Source organism: Lemur catta, chromosome 12 (assembly GCF_020740605.2).
Source record: "Lemur catta isolate mLemCat1 chromosome 12, mLemCat1.pri, whole genome shotgun sequence".
NCBI classification, from domain to species: Eukaryota; Metazoa; Chordata; class Mammalia; order Primates; family Lemuridae; genus Lemur; species Lemur catta.
The window spans coordinates 27323529-27342981 of NC_059139.1; positions in this window are offsets into that span (position 1 = coordinate 27323529).

Genomic DNA, 19453 nt, shown 5'->3' on the forward strand with positions numbered 1-19453 from the left:
CTTAAGAAAGGAACCTTTTCAGGCAAAGAATGGATATCCCACTTTGGCTAACTCCCTGGACAGCAAAACAATGACAGAAAACTAATTCCTTACATAGGTAAAGTTTCCTATCACTACTTCATTTGGCTCTGTCTCTTCCTCCCCACTCCACACTTCTGGATTTCTCAACTAGTAATTAGTTACAATAGTCTCAATTTTTCCTCTTCTCTCTTTCTCTGGACCGTAAAAAAATGAACAGACATTCACATGATATCTGAAAGAATCCATTTTAACACCCAGCTCTGACAATCATAGACCTCCTTTTACAAGAATGAGGAAAGAGTTTTGTTTTTTATAAACCCTCTGGACATGTGAAATAACATATGTATTAAAAAGAAAAGTTTTTCTAAGGAATCAGCAGATGACCACCATTCCTCATAAAACAAATTTACTACAAGAAAGGAAAGCATAGCCTATTCTCTATTATGTGGTATCAAGATTCAATAAAATATTGTCTTCATGGACTAAGAATAGGAAATCAAAATAATAATGCTGAGACTAAGAAAGATTCCTTGGAAATGACTATATGACTCCTGAATTTAAAATTGCAAAGAAGGCAATGAAAAGCAGATTGGACAGGTGCTATAGATTCCAAACCCCAAACTTGAGATCAACCTAATGATTTATTTTTTTTCCATATCAGCACCCTCAAACAACTACTGAAAATAAAATTGTATAAACAGTTACACTTTAAATTGATGACTGAAAAACTTCAATGGGCACTCAGTATCCTCTAACAATTCAAACACATGTTCCAAGTTAATGAGCTTTCTCACTAGTTGAGCTATTTTATGCCTTTGCTTACAACATTCTACATTAGCAAGAATCGTGCTAAAATCAATGCAGAACAGGAAATGAGGGTGGCAGTATCTAATCTGATTCTGAAGTTTGAGAGTCAGGCACATCCCATTTGTAAGGAATTGTGATTATTTAAGAACAAAATAAAAATATTATTTTTATATTTTAAAAACATCTTCCATCTTTTCTTTAGTGAATAATCTCACTTCATGTTTACTAAGAATATCATGAGCATCAGTTTGGAAGCTCCATCATACTCTCAACACCGAACATACAAACCTGCCTGCATTCTTATTCATCCTTTCTTTCTCTTTCCTTTTTATAGTGGAAGACATGTCCCTTCCACTGTCAAAGATCAATCAGTCCCTCAATTCTTCCACCTATGACCTGCCTTCTATCCCATCTAATCAAATCAAGGACTTCTACAAATTTCCCCTTTATCTCCTGCATAATTAACTTTGTTTTTCTTTTGGATTATTCCCATAAGCCTAAACATGCACTTTATTTCCTTTGATTTTAAAAGAATAACTAAATGAGAGGCTTCGTTTTACCAGTTTCCACACCATTTTTCTGATTTTCATAGCAAAACATTTCAAAAGAGTTGCTTACACTCATTTTCTCCAGCTCCTCACCAAATATTCATGCTTCATCCTATCTTACCTGTCCTAACTTCTCCACTGCCACTGTTAAAACGTCTACATATTGCAAAGCCCAATGGATACTTTCTTTCTTCTTCTTCCTTGACCTCTCAACTGCACTTGATATAGTTGGTCATTTTTCTCCTTCATGAAATCTTTCCATTCTCAACTTTATTACATTATATTCTCCTTATTTTTTTCTTATCATGCTGACTATTCCTTACCCATCTTCTTAACTGTCAACTTCTCTACCTGACCTCTTAATGCTGAATTTCTTCAGGGATTGAACTTGTGCCATTTTCACCTGCTTTATCTGCATTCTTTCTTCAGATTGTTTCTTGCTTTAAACATCATTTATGGGCTAACAATGCTCAAATTATACTTCCAGAACTTCTCTGATGTTCTGCATCACATGCAAAAAACTGTCTCTTAACATCTCCAATGACTTATTGGCTTGTCTCGTAGCTGTTTCACCCCCTGTCTTTTCTAACTCTGTAAATGGTTCCATTTGTTTAAGCAAGAGACTGTAATGTCATTGTTTTTTCTTCACCCTCACATCCAATAAGTCAGCAAATCTGATCAGGAAAAATCTATTGCTACCATCCTAGTTCACACCACATCTCTTACATTGATAGCTGCAATAGCCCACTAACTACACTGCTCATTTTCTCATTTTGCCTTTCTACTACCATTCACCCTTTGTAAGGCATTCAAAACAATCCTCTAAAATCATCTATCTCTCCCTGATAACAACCTTTCAAACAGCTTTCCACTGCACTTTAAGTCCTTGTCTTCTTCATATTCATCTCATGCTATGACTGTCCTTTGTCACTGTACTCCAGTGGTGCTAGACTCTTTTTCAGTCCTAGAACACCCAAAGCTCTTTGCTTTGTAGTTCCCTCTGCTTGGAACACTCTCCATATAGCTGGTTCCGGTTCATTGTTTAGCTTAAGTGTCACCTCCATAGAGGAGGCTTCCTTGTCTATGCTCTCTACGTAGCCTCCTGAGGGTATTCTGTATCACAACACCCCATTAATTGACTCATAGCAAATATCATAAATTGTAATTATTTATATATTGTTTATATTAAATTATTATTTTTTTTTGTTAGCCATGGGAGAGGTGCCACCCAACAGAAACTGTGACATTTTGGTACAGGAATGCACCCCCCATCCCAACCGAGGCTTGGTAGGAAAGAACTAGGTTGAGTAAACACCCCAACCTCACTCCCCATCACCTCTTATCTCTTTCTGCTTCCTTTTGACAAGAACCAGAGGGTAGAAGAAGCTGGGTTATGCAGTCCATAGAGGTCAGCATCCTGGGAGACACTGCAGGACAGTAAAGGACTGAGAATGTATCTGAGAGGCAAATGGAGACTGCACAGCACACAGATTGAAGATAGAACAAAGTGAGTTTAATGGGAATTCAAGAAGAAAAGTATATTGCAGAAAGGTTGTGATCAAAGAAGCAAGATGAAAACGAAATCTTTCCTGAACTGTAGAAAGATCTGAGTCCACAAATCAAAGACACTCATCAAAGAACAGAAATACAAGGGCTTTGAATATATGCTCTCTAGATACCAGCCCTTGAAACATTACTCAAAGATTTACTAAAGCTATCCAAGAAATGAAACTAAATAAAGAACTAAAGAAAGAGGAAAGTAAATGAACTGGAAGTAAGCAATAAAACTAACAAACCACAGATTCTTAAAATTTTAGGTATTTTTAAATGTTTAGAAAAATCCAATGTAAATATTAAAAATAAGCATAAGAATCTTATAAAACAGCTTCTCAATTTCAATCATAGATGATGTTAATTAAACTGGGAAATAGAGAAAAGAAGAAAAGATCAAAAATTTTTTTTACAGGGTATCAACAAAAATGATTTTATTCCTGGCATTCGTAATTACTGGAAAAGATATAATTGTTCTAATAAAACTGATAATACCAAATAGCTGTATCTTAAAAAGTTAAGAAAACATAATCAAATATCAGAGTACATAAAAAATAAACACTAAGAAATATTAATGCATAAAGATATAGTAAATGCATATTAATGCATAAAGACATAATAAATATAACTAGGTTGACATCCTTTATTAAAAAACAAAGACTAACATATTTATTAAATTTCATCTCCGTCATCTTAATTTACAAAGATAGGTTAAATGTGTGACTTATAAAGGTATAAGTAAAAAATATATTTTCAGGTAAGTGTAAACAAACAAACAAAAAACAAGATGACCATTTTATTTTTAGAAACAAACTAGAATACAAGCTCAAAAGCATTGGACTAAGTGTGGAAATGTCACCACTTTACATAGATTCAAGATGTAATTCCTAAGAAGATACTATTATCATGAAACTTTGTAGAACAAATACCAGGACATTTACATATATATAAATAAGTAATTGCCAAAAAGAAGACCTTGAAAAAATACAATTTTAATGGAAGACTTTAACACATCACTCTTAAATAGAAAAATTACATAAGGGCATAATAGATTAGAATAATAAAATTAATAAAGATGTTCCATAAGTTAGACTAAACATTGTATCTTAAGAACTCGTATTAGAATAAAATTATCATTTACTAGTCCAAAAAACGAATTTACAACATTAATGCTAGCCAGCTTAAATGTGTTCAGTCTCACTTCTGGTCAGGTACTACTCCAAGTGGCTTTTTTTTTTTTTTGCATGTATCATCTCTTTTAATCCTCATGATAACACAATGAGATAGACATTACTGAACACACTTAAAGGTGCAAAACTGAAGCTTAAAGAAGTTATGTAACTTATCCAAGACAATCACTGGTGTAGTAAAGGAGACAGAATTCTAACTCTAGCTGTGTCACTTCAGATCTATGCTCTTAATCTCTTTAATATACTCTATCGCAGAACAATTAATTGTAAATAGGAGAAGCTGAACATGACATTGAGCACAATTCACTAAAATTAGAATGAATCTTCAATAAGAGAAAATTTTAAAATGTTCTTAACTTGTATTTGGGTGAAAAAAGAAAACACAAACAAATTAATTATGTTGAAAATACTATATTCAAATAATATACAAGAAGCCCCCAGAGCACTTAAGGGTACACTTATAGATTTATTATATATATATATAATATATTAATATATTATTATTATATATTAATATATTATTATATATTAATATATTATTATATTCTTAAAAGCAAGAGAATGAAAATAAATGGATTATGTATTGAATTCCAGAATTTAGGAGAAGGAAGAGAGGAAGCTGAAGGGGAATACAACAAGTACACCTATAGAAAGCAAGAACAAAAGTAAAAAATAATAAATTGGAAATAGGTTTTTTTAAGAGAGAACAGATATGTAAATGTGATCTCTATAAACATACACACATACACACTGAAACAAAATTTTCATGAAACAAAGTTTAAATTTACCGTGTGATGCACTCTGATGTTTTCAGCTTCTTTAACAGCTTTGTCAGAGTATAAGTGACAAATAATAAATTTCACATATTTAAAATGTACAATTTGATATGTTTTGACATATGTAGACATGCATGGGGACATCAACACAATCAATATAATTAAAATACCCACACACTGAACAGTTTCCTCATGCTCCTTTGTAATCCCTTCCTCTCCCGTCGTCTTCCTCCCCCATCCACAGAAAAACACTTATCTGCTCTCTGTCACTATAGATTAGTTTTCATTTTTAGGTTTTTTAAAATACAGAATCATAAAGCATTCACTTTTTTGTTTGGCTTCTTTTTTCACTAAGTGTAATTATTCTGAGATTTATCCATGTGGTTGCATGTGTCAATGGTTTATTCTTTTTATTGCTGAGTAGTATTCCATTGCATGGATATACCAAATTTGTTCATTCACTCACATGTTGATGGGTATTTGGGTTGTTTCCAGTCTGAGAATATTATAAATAATGCTATTCTACTTGGTTTTATATTTTTAATCTGGTCTTGACTGTTTTAAACTAACAGTACAGACATTAATGACATCTGGCCTGGAGATGGAACCCATGAGACTGGATGAAATCATTGAAAGAGTGGCCACCATGGTAGGAGAAAAAACGTTTGAGTGGGGAGTTCTTGGAGCCATTTGTTAGCAAAGGAGTTTCATGCATACAATACTTGTGAGCACCATGTTACACACAGAATAGGTTCTATTAGGGAAAATCTTACAAACCAAGAAGTAGCAAAGCATATGTGATGGCCTGAGCTCTCATTTCCATAGACAATAATCCAGGAGAAGACCACCACCCCTATAATGCTCTAGTATGTATAGAGATAGGTGGGAACAGCTAGATTACTAGGTGACAATGGAAGCTTTCTCCTTAAGGAAGTGACTGTCTTAGAAAGTCAGAGCTGGAGCACCGCAGCTGGCATCTGCTAGTTGTTTTGTTGAGCTAATTCAGTCTTGATTAACTACCAAAAGAGAAGAAATGAGGCCCCAGAACTATCTAAATGTCTCTCCTTGCCTAATGAAAAAGCAATATCAAGGATTTGAGAATGATCAATTATTTCAAATGATGCTGATAGATCAAGTAACATGAGAACTGAGAATTGACCATTGGATTTAGCAACAGGGGGATCATTGACCACGTAGACAAAGCCAGTTTTCCTGGGGTGCTGGAGGAAGTGCCTGAGTGAAATGAAATTAAGAGCAGATGGAGAGGAGGAATTGGAAATAGTGTAAGGAACTCTTGCAAAGACTTTTGCTGCCAAAGGCAGAGAAAAAAATGGGTGATATAGCTGGCAGGGGAAATGCGATCAAGAACGGTTTTTCTTCTTAATATAAAAAACATGACAATGCCTCTGTCTGCTGATGGGAATGATTCAGAAGAGAGCAAAAAGGAGCAAGGGTAGAGAGCAGTGTCCTGAGTGAGACAACACGGGATCTTGTGCACAAGAAGGGAGTACACAAAGTGTTCCTTTAGTAGGAGCAGGAAAGTTGATCTACCAAAACAGGTTTGAAGATAAATTGCATGTGGACAGACACTGAAGGTGGGGTAGACATCATGGTGGTGGTAAAGGGGGGGGTCTATGGGAGCTCTCCTTTGATTATTTGAATCTTCTTAGTGAGCTAAGAAGCAAGGTCAGCAGCTGAAAGTGAAGATGGAAAGGAGGTGTTAGACGCATGAGGGAAGATAGGTATGGAATAATCATCTGAAATTATATGCTTTTTGTATATAATTTGTAAGTCATTCTCCATAGGCTCACACTGGGAGTACAGTAGCATTAGTCAGAAAATTAAACAGCTAAAAATTTAAGCATTATTCACTTGGAAAAAATATAGGCATGCCTGAACTCATTGCTCTCACAAAGCCCAAATCCTGACAGTTTCCTTCTGTGACTTAACATTGAGATGTTGAGTTACAACATGTTTGCTGTATTTGCCTTTCATTACAGCACTTCCCATTGACTATTGAGAACTATAAGCCAATTCCTTTTTAGACTCTTGACATTTTGCTATTAGTTACTATTTAACAAGAGCCATATCAGATGTGCTGACACCTCCAGGGAAGGGGTGGGGATCTGTGTTTCTATAAAGAGAAACTCCTCTTTAGCTTGTTTCTTCCATTTCCTTTTGTTAATTCTTTGTTTCAACTAGAAAGAAAAATTTAGGCCCCTCTGCTTCATTTTGGTGACAGTGTATCAAAGGAGACCATTTACATTAACTGAGATACAGCGCAGTGTTCTCTGACATTTGCCAAATTAAAATCTGGGTTACTTCCCTTCATGCAAAAAACAAAAGGAAATTATAGTTTCAAGTCTGTCCTGATGCATCCATAAAAGGAAAGAGCAATTTTTTCTCTGTTCCTAAAGGACACGAAAGTACCACGATCCCAGCTGCCACTGTGAAAAAAATAGGAAAGACAGACTGAGCTTTAAAGAATTATTTCATTTTCAACATTCAATATGTTTTCAATAAGATGCTAGATTTGATTTTAAAAGAAATATGAAAAATGCAATACAGGTCCACTGGGCAATAGGTTTGGCCTGAACTTGCAGCGGATGATAAAATGGGAATAACAGATGGGGAGGGAATACAGGAGAAGAAGAGTAATTTTATAAACTAAATCTTGGGCTTAGTAGTTTTTTAGGATTCTCTGTGCTTTGACTAGTTAAATATTGTTTTCACTTTCTAGTACCCTAATTGTTTATCTAATAATAAGTAGAGGATGCACAGGTTATTCAACAGCAATCTGTTATAGCCAAAACTTCCAGAAAACTCACATAAGTCTTCCTGTAGTATACATTTATGGAAGTACATGTATAAAACTGAAGAGAATCCTGAGGAGGAAATGATACGATTGTGTCCAGTGCCCTCTGTCCCACACAATAATATTCTGCCCACGTGGCATCAGTTTGCTAATACCAACATGACATTGCCTACATTTTATATGGAAATTGTGTTTTTCAAGAGCAAGATAAATTTGAGATGCCAATCATTTAAAGAGGCAAAGCAATTTATATCATACTACACATAGACTTTCTATTTGGATTATTCATTGATTTTTGAACAATTTTGATGTGGTCACTGAAAGATCCAAATGGACTTCCTCTCAGACATTATATAACTTGCTAGTGTTATCAGACTAGAAACTTTAGGATGAATGCAAGTGAAGAAATGTATTAATACCTATCAAAGACCTATCATCCCAAATACTTTCACTTGAATTAGAATTTATAGTAAGGAACACTAATTAAAACTTTGTAGGATATATGGCTTTTTAAAATGTTTGGGTGAATTCAGTTACATATATATATAAAACTTACAGTGACTCATTAATTTTTAAATGATGATGTTTGTTTTGAGATTTATTCATGGTGTTAAACACACTCTCCAACAGGAGCACAAGACACCCATTCATCAAACTTATAAACAACATTTTTCTTTTCTTGACATGTACACTCTATTTTAAGGTAGAAGGAGAAACAGAAACTTAAGAGAGTTTCAGAAGACTTGGCACACCCAATCGGCATATGCAGAGGCTTGCACCCTACGTTGCATGTAATTTTTTTTCAAGTTATGTTTTGGTAGTTTATCCAGATTGGCTATATAGTAAAGGCATGTTAGGGTAGGAAGGAACCCTACAGAGGATCTAGGGCTCTAGGCCAACCCAGCTACTTCTTTTATGAATAAAGAAATTTTCCTGGAGAAGTTAAAGGACTTTACCAGAGTTACATTAATGTGTAGCATGATCTCTGTCTTCTGTTGTATAGGACATTTGGGAAAGATATACCATGTGTGTTTAAAGCACAGACTCGAGGGCAGACCAACCCACATGACAGTCCCTACTAAACTGATAGGAATGTAAGTCACTCAACCTCTCTAAAACCTGGCTTCTACAGCTTAAATTAGAGATAAATAGCATACCACATGGGGTTGTAATGAGAATTATGTAATCGATATAATAGGTTATGGTACATAGCAAATATAAAATAACACAGGAAAGGTATAAATCTACTATGCTAAAATGGTATTATAATATGGAAATAGTCTGCTATAGATAGCTTAAAATTAGATTTAAATGGAGTTTTATCAAGAAATTTTTCAGATTGCTTAAATTATATTCATGACTCCCATTAGTTGTACAGGGTTTAATATTGAATACAGGGCACTTGTGCACACAAAGTGCTATGCAAAACCAAACCACTTTGAAGGAGCTGAAAAAGTGGATGACTCCATGCACCCATTTGCAAGGCAAATAAACATAATATAGATTCATACACACCTGACTGAAAAATTGAAGTAAACTTGTCCTCTTGATTTATCTTTTTGCATTAATTGAATCTGAATCTGGTCATATGAAAAATCATATTTCAACATCCTTTTGAAAACATTATCGTTTTAAATACAGATAAAATGTAAGAAAAATCCTATATTGTACTCTTTTCCTTTAAAATTTGATGGATTCAGTTTGATTTCTACATGTAAGAACATGGAACCTGAACATCAAACATATTTTTGCAAAGTATACCCAATGGGATGCCAACCAAGAGTTACGGCCAACTGGCATTGAAGCAACTCTTTTTGGCTGCTAGGTGAATTGTACTTGGATCAGGAGAAAGCCGAGGCCCTGAAGATTCTCTCAGAGGATTCTAAACAGCAAGTAGTTCCATTGTTCAGATAAGGGGCCCCTTACTCAAGGCCTCCTTGTAAATAAATAATCTGAAACACATCCTGAGAGCTATGACTCTTGTTGGAGCAAGTTTTTAAGCAGTGTTTAAAAGTTCTTCCAAAAATGGCTTTAATGTTAAAAGAATTGCAAGTTGGGGTCCACTTAATTCAAATGCTGTACCATTTCAAGTCCTCCGAGAAACAGATGCCAAGATGGAATGAGATGTTTGAAGGATTTATCAGAGACGATACCTATGAAGGATAAAGGGGAGAGGGAACAAGGGTAGCCAAGGAGAGCCTCACACAGGCTGCAGGTTTAGCACTTGTGTAAGGAGAGAAGGAAGGATGGCTGTGTAGGAAGAGCCTCAGACTGTACTGTGGGTCTGTGTCTCAGTGATATCAACAGAGAGCCCTAGAGCAATTGTCCTTTAGAGGAGTCCAATGTCACGTAGAAATGACCCAACTCCAGTAGCCAGTCACGTGCCGAGAGCAGCCTGCAGAAAGTGTGGCCTCGGCAAGAACGTTATGGCAGATCCAAGGGCATGGCCACTGGAAACTGTGAGCCAACACCAGTGCTCACAGAAAGTTCTCTTGAAGGGACATGGGAGCAGTGCACCTTCATAGCTACCACAGATGTCATCCTAAAATAATACCCACGTAGGTTCTCTAATCAGGCTCCTTAGAAAAACAAGAGGGTTAGGTAAGAATGATTGAAACAACAGTTATATGCAGCTTACTGTATATAGTATTCCATATAATGAATTATATGCAATAGCTGGAGCTCAGATATTAATTTCCAGTTCCTATAAAATGAGCTGGTAAAACCGCTGACCCTGCATGGCTTAAATACTGGGATTGCTCCTGCTGTGATAAGTACAGATTTCCTTCTTAGCTATTTGTGGCCCAGGTTCTTTTTGTTCACTTCATCTGAGTTTCACGCAGTTCTAGGGTGAAATGGATTTTCCATCAAATAATATATCATATTAATAATAATTTTACAAAAATTCTCAGTTTCAACTGCCCACATTTTTTTTTTTTTTTTTTTTGAGATAGAGTCTCACTTTGTTGCCCAGGCTAGAATGAGTGCCGTGGCGTCAGCCTAGCTCACAGCAACCTCGGACTCCTCGGCTTAAGCGATCCTACTGCCTCAGCCTCCCGAGTAGCTGGGACTACAGGCATGCGCCACTATGCCCGGCTAATTTTTTCTATATAGATTTTTAGTTGGCCATATAATTTCTTTCTATTTTTAGTAGAGACGGGGTCTCGCTCTTGCTCAGGCTGGTCTCGAACTCCTGAGCTCAAACGATCCACCCGCCTCGGCCTCCCAGAGTGCTAGGATTACAGGCGTGAGCCACCGTGCCCGGCCGCCCACATTTCTTATTTCATGAATACTGTCTCCATACACTATTTCAGTAACTTGATGGCCCTTCTTTATTTCAAAGAATTTAAAGATGATTCTTCTTCCTTCCTTGACAATGATGATTATATGAGAATGATGACTTCTCATAAAAGATCCTGTAGAGTTCTGCTGTTTCTGAGCTGCCCCTGTTCTTCTACACAGAGAAGATATGGTGGAGGGATAGCGGAGAAGGTTTTATGTCCCTAGATTTCAGGAGGAAAAGTACCTTTAAAGGTTGAGTCTGAGAAGGAACAAACTATAGTCCATTGCGCTTCTGTACAACACTGCTAAATCTCTCACTGCACCTGCACAGGGGTGTTACTATCATTTCATAACTATTAATGTACCACCACCATCATGTACTTGGTGCATGATACTACCACCATCCCCAGACTTTCTGACCAGCCAGCCTTCCGTCTGACATATCCAGAACTTATATTTTGAAAGAAATCATTTCAAGATTCCTTTAGAATAATGAATTACTTCATACTTAGAGCATTCAAGAAAAGCTATTATATCTTCTTTGAAATTCACAAGAGAGCAATAATTGTAGAGTTTTTCCTTGGCAAATTTTGTACCTAGATGAATTAACAAAGTACAGGTTGCCTCTTGAGATAAACTTTTTACCATGATGGCATAATCTAACCTTAAGCTAGAATGTGCCAAGAATTCCGACAACTCCTCCACAGGAAAAAATGCCTTTGGTTACAAGATTTCTCCTTGACTTACGCTGAGATAATACTCTGCCAAGCATAGAGATAGGGTGCTAGCACTCATAAAAAAAATGAAAGAAATTAATCTATAGTGGGAGTTGGAATAGTGACCAGCATCATTCTACTTCGTACCCTTCCTTTCCCCAAAGTACATGAATTAGTTGGGTCTATATGAACCTTAGAAAAGCCTTGTGGGGATTTTTAACACAACTACCATTCTCTCTGATCCATTTTTTCTTTAATCATATTAGGACATCTCAAGAAAGTTGGATTAATAATGATGCCAAATTGTAATGCAAACAATTCTTATTGAAAGAAACGCTCTTTTATCCTTTGCTTTGTGTGTTGATAAAGGTTATCTTTCAGCCTCAGATTGTCAAAAGTTTATCACAGCTCTTGGCCACACTTCCTTATGCAAACAAGAAGTGGAGAAAAATAACCTCTAAAGCAGGCAACCAATTGCCTCTTTTATTTATTTATTTTTTTACAAGGCTCTCAACTACTTGTTTCTTAAACCAAAACAGATGTATTACTTTCATCTTTATAAAATCATTGCTTTTACAAAAAATTTACAGAAGTTGTCCTTGTCACTGAAAAAAATCTAATAAAGCTATATAAGGAGTGAATTTATAAAGTTTTACATACTCATTGGAAAAAAATTCAAACAGTACTCCAAGCTACGTAAAATAAAGAGTGAACATTCACCTTTTTCCACTTCCTTCTTCCCCCATTTCCACTCCCTAGGTCTAACCTGATCCTTTGCCATGCATTTTTATAAAAGTTGGTTCATACTTTAGCTATTTTTCTGCAATTATTTTTATTTAATAACACATCATCGACAGCAGCCCATATCAGTGAATACTTATCTATCTAATTCTTTTAATAGTTATATAACACTCTTTTCTATGAACTTTTTATTTCAGTTATTTATATTAAGGAGCTTTTAAATTGTCATCAATTTTCCTCTACCATTAAAGCTGGAAAAAATATCTTTGTCCCTGTGTCTTGGAACTCAGATAAACGTTACTCTAGGATGATCCAAAAAGTGGAAATGATAGGTCAAAGGATATGCAGAATTGAAATTATGGTATATATTGCCAAATTGCCTTTTACAAATGTTATTAACCATGCATTCCGCATCATCATATGGGAATCTTCCTTTTACCATGTAGTTGTCATCACTGGATGTTATCCATCTTACTGATGTGTTAGTTTCCCATTTAGAAATCTCTGAAAACATTAATACCTTCAGAGATACATTGTCAAACATGGAAATGTGATTTTATTTATCTCAACATTCTAAAGTTCAGCAAGATTTTGATGTATATTTTATATAACAAAAACTAAGAGGTGGAAAAGTGACACCACTAGGTCGACTGTGCACCAGTAGCTTTCTATCTGGTGGTCCCCAAACTGGTAGGAATTCAAGCAGTTATACGTAGTGATTCCAAAGCTACTTTTAAGATTATGGTCTTTTCAACATTTCAACACTGGATTTGCTGAGGTGCAAATAGCACAGACTTGGAAGCCGGTTAGAACTGGAATCAAATCCCTGCTGTCATTCTTAATGGCTGAACTCTCTGAGCCTCATTTCCTCAAATGAAAGGTGATGGTGCTTTGCTCTCTCACAGCAGAGTTAACTATGTAAACAGCTAGGATAAGCAAACGGACAAATATAACTCTATAAAAATGAAACATTTCTATATAAAAACAATATACCATTTTAAATAGTCAAAAGACAATGAATGTGGGATCACTTTTAAATTGCCTTTCTTCATATAATTTAGCAAAATTTTGCGAGTTTAACTATAGATACACACCTATAAAAGTAGAATTTCTGAGTAAAAGATATATGCATTTAAAAGTTTATAAATATGCCAAACTGTCCTGAAAATAGATTTTACCTATTTATATTTTCAATTGACATTGAATAAGAGTGTCTTTGTCCCTATACACTGACTAATATTGTATATTATTAACATGTTTTTCCCTCAATCTGATACATTAAAAAAGATTTCTTATTGTTTTGATTTACATTTATTTAACAGTGAATGAATTTGAATCTCTTTTCATATGTTTATAATAATTTATTTTTCTTTTTCTGTGGATTTGCTGTTCTTAACTATCTTTGAAATGTCTACTTCTCTATTGGGTTGTCTTTTTTTATAAATCAGTTTTTAAGATCTCCTTTTATATTAATTAAATTTTTCCTTGTTTTCTCTGTTGCAAATTGGTCATTCTATATTCTTTTGTTTTTGATTTTTTTTTACCATAGAGATATATTGTGTTTAATTTAAAAGAAAATTCTAAAATATATATAAACATGGAATATATATAAACATATATGACAAATCTATATCGATATATATCTATACATGATATCTATACATGATCTAATGCAAAGTATAAATTACCCATAATAAAGCCATGTAGGAAATCTAAAGCACCAAATTCCTTCCCACTGAGTGAAACTATGTTAATATTATCTCATGGTGATCATCAGCCTAATGTTATAATAAATAGATTAATAAAAATAGGAATGTAAATAAACAATATTTGCCATATAATCTCTTTTAAAACATGTAATTCTTGGGGGAAAACAAAAATGAAACAACTACTTTGTTCATAAAAATGTATATAACCACTTACTTCATCCCTGTGAATGTACAACGGGCTGTAATAAATGAATTTGTTGCTCATCTCAAATATTTAAATTTCAACAAGACTATTCTACAAACCAAGCCTTGACCAAAAACAGGGATTTTAAGATTTTTTTAAAAAATGCTCAGAAGGATAAATTTAGGGTGGAGCAACATGAGGGACAGTGGGAAATTTCATCAGGGAAACTTTGATGACCCTGATTCTCACCACAAGAAACTGAGCTCCTGATTCTACCTGTCCTATATGGCCACTTTCAATAATGTAAACTTATTAATTCTGCTTATTTCTACACATATATTTTCAGAGACTGATCTAAAGGGTTAAAAAAAACAGACTCTAAATTGTGTTTTTATAGTTTTCAATTTAGAATCAACATTCATCATGCATAAAGCATGCAAGTACCGTTAAATCTGTTTATTAACTCTTTTGTGAGTCATAAACGTAAGTGAAGCAGTTGATATATTTCTAGTTAACTTAATAAACCCCCAGATAAGGCAGGTCAACCTTAGGTCAACATTTTACTTCATGTAATCCCAGGAAAACTGGGGATTGTAAATAAATCCCAGACATCTTGCTCATTTTATTCTTGTTTATCTGGATGCATTTTGCTCAAACCCTGAAATCTGTAGTTCTACAGACTCCTTAAGATTTTCATGTACTATGAATGCCTTAAATATTTAAATACTAAATTCTCAAAGTTAGATATTATTAAGTGGAAAATCACACAAAAATAACTTTTGAACCAAAACTTTCTGTGGTTACCATGAAGTAAGCACTTTATGTTTCCTGAAATTAGACTTCACCAGTGGCTTTGAGTTTAAAAAGAAGATAAAGGTGAAAGTGAGGTTGAGATTGCCTCTAATTTCTGTCAGCATTTTTCCACTCAGGAATCTCCACAAGAATTTTTAGAGGGAGAGAGGGCCCCTCGATTTCATCATATACATCACTGCCTCATCGTCCATCCTGCTGTCTCCAGTTCCTGTAAGATGAACCTGAGGAACAATTTCTGGCATGTATTACTTTCAGAAGAACATGCACTTCTAAATAACTGCTTGGCTTCAACCTTATGTGCAATGTCCATCTTGCAAAGGATCATGTTTGCTTATTTGTTGTAGTCACCAAGAAGCTCAGGGCCACATTGGTAGCCCACTTATAGCAAATGAACAAAACATTATGATACACACCACAGGAGCTAACTCTCCCAGCAGGTTATCTTAGTTTCATATCCTACTTTCCTTTCATTCCCATTTTCTCATCTGTTTTATTTAGCTTATCTTTTTGGCCAACATAAATTTCCAGAAGCCACTTCAACTCCTCAGAAAGAGGCTAGAGAAACATGAAATAGATAAAGTAAATAAGTAATAAAATAGATAATAGGGATATAAACAGATTAAAAAACTCTGACATCATATGTTGGTTTCAAAAAGTTACCAAGGCTGACAGAAGCAAAATGTTATGCATCAACCACTCTGTTTAGCTTTTGGGGCTAATTATCTGACCTAGATATCTGCACTTGGATATATACCATCTGAATTATGTTCTAATCGTTTCTATTGTTTTAAAATGCAGTTTATATTTTTAGCCAAGCTCTAGTGGAGATGTGTAAAAGAGTAAGGGAAGGGTGGGCTATAATAAGGTAAAATAGGTCGGTCAGGATAGGACTCACTGACAAAATAATATCTGAGCAAAGACTTCAAGGAAATAGGGGAAAAAGCAAATGGTTATCTGGGAAGAGTATCTAAGACAGAGAGAAGAGAAAGTACAAAGGCTCTAAGTTAAGAGTCTGTCTAGCTTATTCAAGAAACAGCAAGGAGACCAGTGTGCCTAGAGCAGAATGGGTGACCAAGTGATAGAGTCATGGGAGACAAGGTGGAAAAACAGAGGTATACAACTCATGTAGGGTCTCTTGGGCCATTCTGAATTTTACTCTGATTTAAATGGGGGAATTACTGGGGGGGTTTGAACAGAGGAATGCCATGATATCACTTAGTTTGGAAAAAAGTCCCTATGGCAGCTGCATGTAGACTAGACATTGGGTTGGTGGCATTGGGGGTTGGGAGGTTGGGGGGTCGTTGAAACAAGGAGACCACATGAGTTGAAAGACTATTGCAGTGATCCAATTGAGAAATTCTGGGGGTTCAGACCAGGTATTTCTTGACCCCTCCATGAAGTGGACAGATTCTGAACGTGGAATGTGACAGATAGAGAAGAGGCAAGGATGACTTCCAAGGTTGGTGGCCTGAGTAACTAGCAGGAAGTAGTTGCCATCTACTGAGATGGAGATGTCGCCAATGGTGATTGGTGCATGTTTGGGGAGAAAAAGCCAGACTTTAGACATGGACACGTTGGGTTTCAGAGGTCTGTTAGACATCCAAGTGGAGACGCTCAGGCTGGAGCTCTATGAAGAGATTTGGATTTGAGATACAAATTTGGGAGATATGAATTTTCATTCAATTTGATTAAACATTTATTCAGTATCCTACCATTTGCTGGACACTGACCTGGACATTGCAGGTACAAATATTAAGAATATATAATTCTCAGAATCTCATAGCTAAGAGGGAAAGCAGATATATTGACAAAAACTGCAATATTTAATAAAAGAAAACATACAGGCCTGTAAAGGTACAAACACAGGGAAATTAATTAATTGATTCCACTCTTGGGAAGAGTCAGGAAGAGCTTCAGAGAGGAACTAAAGGATTGACTGGAACTTGAAGGTTAAGGAAGATTTCTCTGGGGGGACAAAATAGGATATTCCAGGCAGAGGGGACGCCATGAATAATGCAGTGTCACCTTTCACGAGGTAAATGTGCTCTGACATGCCTTAACTTGTAATAAATTAGTCAGATCAATACCTGACAGATTTTTCCCAAAAACTTGGAAAATATAAATAGGCATATACTACTGTTAATATATATGGTCATATATGAGATTGAGGGACCTTTATTCATGGGGTTTAAAAATAAAGGCTGCTCTGCGTGTAAGCTTCTCTCTAGTTCCATAACATTAACCAGTGTCTCTTCCTGTGATTTCTCTGCACGATGACCTTTCCATCAAAGGTGGAGCAGCCAGCTGCCAGAGTAGTCTACTCTCACACCTCACAGAATGGAGGCCACAGCTGAACTCAGAGAAAAAAGAAGTCAGTTCTTCTTTTTTCAAGCATGGTCCTGAAATCATCTCAGAGCATAAACTATTGGACTTAGAAAATCTTTTAAAAGTCCATCTGGCACCTCCTAGGTCAAGATTTTCTGGGCTCCAGAGAAAGGGTAAAGATGAGAAGGCACAAAAAGGATATAAAGAGAGAGGGTGGTGGTGCCAGAATCTGAGGAGCCAACTTGGAAGGTCATTTCAGACAGGACTAGAGTCAGCATTTGAGGCCTGCCTGGCCTCCACTCCCGCCAGGACTGCCCTTTCAGCCAGCTTGGCATGTACGGCCTACCCAGCAGGAGTTTTGCCTGACTGTGCCCTAACCTTTTACTTTCCCAAGTTTCTCTGTGTGGGTATCTCCCCTTTTAAAAGCTTCAGACACCAGTAAGCACGCCTACTGCTCCGGCAAAGTGGGAATCCTAGAAATCAGTGGGTTGGGGAAAAGTCTTAGGGAAAGAATGCCTCCTTATACTTAGGTTGGATAGAACAGACCAGTTCAAGATCAATTACCATCCCACCCCCTACTTCAGGGTGGAACTGTGATAAAACATACCCCTTCCAGAATCTTTCCTTCTTCATTCATTCTAGGTATCTTTGCTTGGAACAGTGAGGGTATTGAGCCACAGCTGTGCCTCTGAAAGCATTCTAAAGAAGAGCTTTCCACTTATTTGATTCCTTTGAACATAGGGGTGTCTAAGTTGGTATCTCCTCCCCCCAAATCTTTGGTCCTGTGTTTCTTCCCAAATCTTGGCCCCCACTTACTACTTCAATGCTCTGTGGATCTTTTATTCTAATGCTAGAAGCTTGGTTACTTAAGGTTGCTGTTTTACCATTTGTCTCTGGATGTAAACTTAGCTTTGTGTCTACTAGCTCTGTAAAAAAAATGTCTTTTAATAAAGTGAAGCTGTTAGAATCTTATACATAAGTGATATCACAACTGCCTGACAGTAGAAAGTAAGTAGGGAAAATATCCGCATGAATGCCTGCTTCTTTAGATCTGAGACAACCTGGAGCTGGACTTTCGTACTCATTGGTTAGAAAAACAGGTGGTGACTGAAGCTTGATGAGTTACAAAAAAGATATAATTATGCACAACTTTAACTTTCTACAGCACTACAGTACAACTTGTGTCACTTTATTTTCCCAAGAGTGGAATGAGGAGGGCAGGACTCGTATTTGACAGATGAACTGTGTCCAGTTAGAGGCAGTTAAAACCCTTTCCTTTGCTCACACAAAAGTCTGCTCTCCCTGCAGCTCTGTCCTCTGGCTTCTATACATACTTCTCTGCTAACCTGCTGTGTGCCCTTAGCAAATGACTTACCTCTCTGTCTCTGTTCTCTAACCTCTGCAATAAGGTCCAGAAGGATAGTTTTAACTATCTTTCTACTGTGTCCCAGTGAGTAGGAATCTGGAAATTGGTTGCTGGTAGAGAAGTAATATGTAGTTGGCTAAACACGCTTTGCAAGTTATCTTGCTGGTTCTTCTTCCCATTCCTGCAGATAGCTAACTTTTCTGTGAGCGTCTCCTTGAATTTGTTGAGCGCACTTACACTCTTCTAAGTCCTGCCTTCTTTTTGGGAACAGGAGGGATGGAGAGGAAGTAAGTGTCCTGCAAGTACCAATATTTTCCTCTAGGAGGAGCCGCTCAGCCCAGATGACAGTGACACGCACCAACTCCAACTCCTCACCGGGAAAGCTTCATCCCGGCTCCTCGGAATGCGCGGTCCGGGCGGCGCTCGGCCTCTCCGCAGCGGGTATCAAACCGGCCTCCCTGAACTCCCGCTTCTCCTCGCTTCGGCTGCCCGGATCTGGGGGGCCGCAGACCAGGCCCGGCGTGACCCCTGGTGAACAGCGGCTGCCTTTTCCCACCCCTCCCCTCCCATCCTCCCTTCCCGTTTCACCCCGCCCCTTCCCTCCTCCCC